Here is a 4,980-nt window from a genome sequence, read left to right as displayed (position 1 = left end):
GCCACAGAGTGGGGACCATGACAGGATTGTAAATTAATTAATTAATTAATATGGTATGTGCTTATAGAATTGGAGTATTTGTTCATTTCCACACTAGCAGGAAACATAGAAGCAGCAAAGGACAGATCACATTAGAACACAAGTTGAATATATATGCTGATTTGAAAGCAGCAGCAGAAAAAAGAATGTCACATGAAAGTTTAAAACCTAAAGCCAGACCCTAGCAGTACAACTCCTTAAAAGACCACAAACCCTAATCTTTCCTAAAGGGTCCAGTAACAAAATAAAAAGTTCTGTAAAACTCTAATCCAAGAGAAGCCAGAAAGTTACCAAGATCTTCAGTGTATAGAAAACTACAAAATAACACTGTTTTCTGAACACATAGAAATTGATTTCATAAATTCATTACAAATGAAATGTGTATTAGATGCATGCTCGCTTAATCAAGACCAAATTTCAGCATAGATATTGCAGGGATCTTTGAAGACACTCCAACCCCTAGAAAATGAGGTACTAGCAGGAGAATAAGTTCTTTTCAATGTGCAGAATATGGCCAGTTACCTACCTTTTTAAGTGACATGCACCCAAATAAGTATAGATAAGTATCATGAGGTGTATTAGATACTATAATTACATATTTTGGCAATTAGGGAAGGGAAAAGATACCTACAAGGAGTGTGAGTAGGAAATGTGATGAAAATGCATTGTACGAAATTGTCAAACAACTAAAAATAAGAAATATGTTGTTAATAATCCCTTGAAGTTGCAACAGATCTGAGCCTTAAATGATTCTTAAAATCATTGAAGTATATTTTGAAAAACGATCTTTGATACTTTATTAATACATGTTAAATGAAAAAGAGAAATGAAAAATACTAAAAAGTACAGAAGAAAGTATTGTATCTTCCTATACCAATATTGGCACTGGAGTAAAGATATGTCGAGCATGACTTGTAATGGCTGTGGTGAGGTTTTAAAGGGGATTGCAATGAATTATGACATTAAAAATTTTTAAAAGAGAAACAAAAAGATTTATATCTAACTTCTACTCAGACCTTTTTCATTTTCTAGCATGCTGTGGAATCCTATGGAGAAATAGGAAGTTACCCATAAAATTGTATTTAGCCGTCTCATTAGAAATCTCATTGTCTGCACAAGGTGTGCACTTGTAGCAGCAGATGGGCTTGCCCTCTAGGGTCACTTAACTGTATCCAGGCCCACAACTCTCACTATATACAGACTGAGGGACCTAAGAAAATGAAAAAAAGTGTCATCTAATGTTCAGTGTTTTATTAAAAAAAATCATAAAAACAGAATTTTGAATATTATGCAGTGAAGGGTGAAGTATTGTTATTAACACCTAGAGTTACTTAAAAGTTTGTGTGGAGTAATGCAGGATGAGGAACTGGGGCTAACCACCAATAAGTCCCAGATGTCAGGATAGCAAAAGACTCCCAGGACCCAATGGGGATGACATTACTTCTAATACCCAACAAAGCGGAGGGAGAACCTATAAAGATTATATCCAGAGATTACACATGGCCCCTGGTTGAGAGATGGCGCCACCACACATTTTGAAAATATTGACATAGAATTGCTCCTGTGTAAAGGAAATACAGAGACAAAGAATGGAGCAGAGACTAAAGGAAAGGTCATCCAGAAAGTGCCTCACCTAGGAATTCATTCCATGCAGCTACCAGACCTTGACACTATGGCTGATTCCAAGAAGTACTTGTTGACAGGAAACTGATATAGCTGTCCCCCAAGAGACTTTGCCAGACTCTGATACCTATACAGCCAAATATCTGACGGGGAACACAATGAAGGAGATGGTGGAAGGACTGAAGGAGCTGAAGATGATTTCAACCCCATAGGAAGAACAACAATATCAATCAACCAAACAACACAGAGTTCTCAGGGACTAAACTACTAACGAAATAATACACATGGAGGGAACTCTGGCTCCAGCCACATATGTAGCACAGGATGGCCTTATTTTGTTTCAATGGGAAAAGAGGCCCTTGGTCCTCTGTAGGCTTGATGCCCCAGTATAGGAGAATGCCATGGCCAGGAGGAGAGAGTGAGTTGGTGGGTAGGCAGGGTAGTACCATCAAAGAAACAGGGGAAGGGAGAATGTTATGGGGGCTTGCTTATCAGAAACTGGAAAGGGGAATAATATTTGAAATGTAAATAAATAAAATAAACAATTCAAAAATTAAAAATAAATTAAAGAAATAAAAGATTATACCTTTAGAAGGCAAATGTGTTTACATTTTCGTCTGAGAATTAGCACAGTGTTAAAATAACTTGGAATCTTAATGAGTTAAGGACGAGTTTATGAAACATTGTAGATTAGGAACATAATATACAAGGCCATGTGGTCAATCTAGTATAACACTAACTTTGTATTTTCAGACACCTGTGTTTATCATCTTAACATTCACTATTATGGTGAATCTTGACTGTTAATTTGAGAAGACTCATAATTATGAGTGAAACAAATGAACATTTATTTGTATGAAGACATATACTGATAAATTTAGCTATGGTGAAAAGGGTCAACTAAATCTTAAATGTCACTATTTACTGTACAAATGTCACAATTTTAGAGGAGAGAGGAGAGAGCTGCAGTTTTCATTCCTTCTGCGCTCAGAAAAAATTATTATACCATCAGCACGCTCTGACATTTGAAAATCGCATATTTTCTCTTTTTTTGTAGTTCTTTTTATTTTCTTATACTTTTTATTCCATATTTTCATCTTATTAACTTGGGTATTTCTTATTTACATTTCGATTGTTTCTCCCTTTCTTGGTTTCCGGGCCAACAACCCCCTAATCCCTCCCCCTCCCCTTCTCTATGGACGTTCCCCTCCCAATCATCCTCCTATTACCACCCTCCCCCCAAAATCATGTTCACTAGGAGTTCAGTCTTGGCAGGACCAAGGGTTTCCCCTTCCACTGGCGCTCTTACTAGGCTATTCATTGTTACCTATGAGATTCGAGCCCAGGGTTAGTCCATGTATAGTCTTTGGGTAGTGGCTTAGTCCCTGGAAGCTCTGGTTGGTTGGCCTTGTTGTTCATATGGGGTCTCAAGCCCCTTCAATCTCTTTCAGTCCTTTCTAAGATTCCTTCAACGGGGGTTCCGCTCTCAGTTCAGTTGTTTAATGATGGCATTTGCCTAGGTATTTGCTGTATTCTGGCTGTGTCTGTCAGGAAAGATCTACCTTGGGGTTCCTGTTGGCTTGCACTTCTTTGCTTCATCTATCATATTATTTTGGTGGCTGCATATGTATGGGCCACATGTGGGGCAGGCTCTGAATTTTCCAAATTAATGCCCCACATTCTTAAATTGTTGAAGTTATTTGAAGTTATTATTAAGCATTGGATGACATAGGACATAATAAGACTTGAAAGACAATTTATCCATGCTAATTTAGTTATTTTATTACATATTGAAATAGACTGGAGCATGTGAGTACTCATTTCCTTTTTGGTAACATTTTATGGGAAGCTATTGAAACTTTAAGGGATGCAGACTTCATGACGAAATTATGGCACAGTGGTTGGGAATTGATATATTATGTTTCCTCAATGCCAGGTTTTTTTTTCTTTCTTTCTTTCTTTCTTTCTTTCTTTCTTTCTTTCTTTCTTTCTTCCCTCCTTCCTTCCTTCCTTCCTTCCTTCCTCTTTCTCTCTCTCTCTCTCTCTCTCTCTCTCTCTCTCTCTCTCTCTTTTTCTTTCTTTCTTTCTACTGTTAATATGAGTGGATATAAAGATTTTATTCCTTTTACTATTCCTGTCTCCACTATAAGCATTTGTTGTCATGCTTCTATCTTTTGCAGGCTCAGATACTTTTGGAATCATAAAGCAAAATATAATCATTATTCTAAAAGTCATTCTCATCATGGTACTTGACCATACAATAAAAAATAAATTTCAGGCAGTCCCCACTGTGCCTGGATCTGAGAGAACTCAGTCAGAGTGCTCCCTGCATGCAAATCCTGTGAGAGGAGAGCTCGACATTCAGAGGAGCAGACATGACTCGAAATTCAGAGAATACACTCTGCCTGCATTTCTGACCTAGTGCCATCTGGGCCCCTTGTTCATAGGGACCCAGGGGAAGTGGGGGCAGGGCCTTCTTGTTTCTGCCCGCACAGAGAGATGAGACCAAGCTCCAAGGAGTGACTTCAGGCCCAAGTCCAGAAGTAAGACCAATGTTTCTGCCCCAAGTGGCCTGCCTTGTGTACTCAGGGCACACAAAGTCAAACTTCCTCTGGGACCAGATCTTTCTGGTTTCTATCTGGTACCCAAAACTCGCTGATCAAGGCCCCCAAGTCCCTGCTCCCAAACCCCGTGGGAGAGAGACCTGATTGCCTAAAACTGTGTGCAATCCTGATACTGTAGTGCAGGAGAGACCACCACTTCTGCCCACCTTTGCCCACATCCTTGGCCCAAGAGGAAACTGAATATTGCCTCTGGGCATGGGAAGTTGGGAGAAGTCAAGCTGCAGGAGCCCTGTGGTCCAGATAGCACCCAGATATGAGTGGAACAGGTCACAGAGCTCTCTCAACACAAATACCGTGGGAGGGAGAGATGGACCTTCAGAGGTTCATACATGCTTGGGAAGCCAGAGGAGACTACTCTCTGCCCACATTTCTGACTCTAGAGGAAAACGCTTAGCACAGTCTGGGCCCCCTGCACACAGGGACCAAGAAGAAGTAGGGGCAGACCCTTGTTGTTCCTGCTCACAGGGACAGCTGAAAGCCAATGAACAGGAATGACTACAAGGTTGAGAGCAAAACACTCTGTTCCCATTACTGCCTGAAAGAAAACAGGAAAACAGGTCTACAGCACTCCTGACAAATAGGCCTATAGGAAGGTCAAGTCACTGTCAGAAATGGCAAAACATGGTAATACCAGAGGCAACCTGATGGTGAGAGGCAAGCACAGGAGCACAATCAACAGAAATCAAGACTACAT

The sequence above is a fragment of the Rattus norvegicus genome, chromosome 5 (genome assembly GCF_021556685.1).
Source record: "Rattus norvegicus strain SHRSP/BbbUtx chromosome 5, alternate assembly SHRSP_T2T, whole genome shotgun sequence".
Classification (NCBI taxonomy): Eukaryota; Metazoa; Chordata; class Mammalia; order Rodentia; family Muridae; genus Rattus; species Rattus norvegicus.
This window is presented reverse-complemented; position numbering follows the sequence as displayed.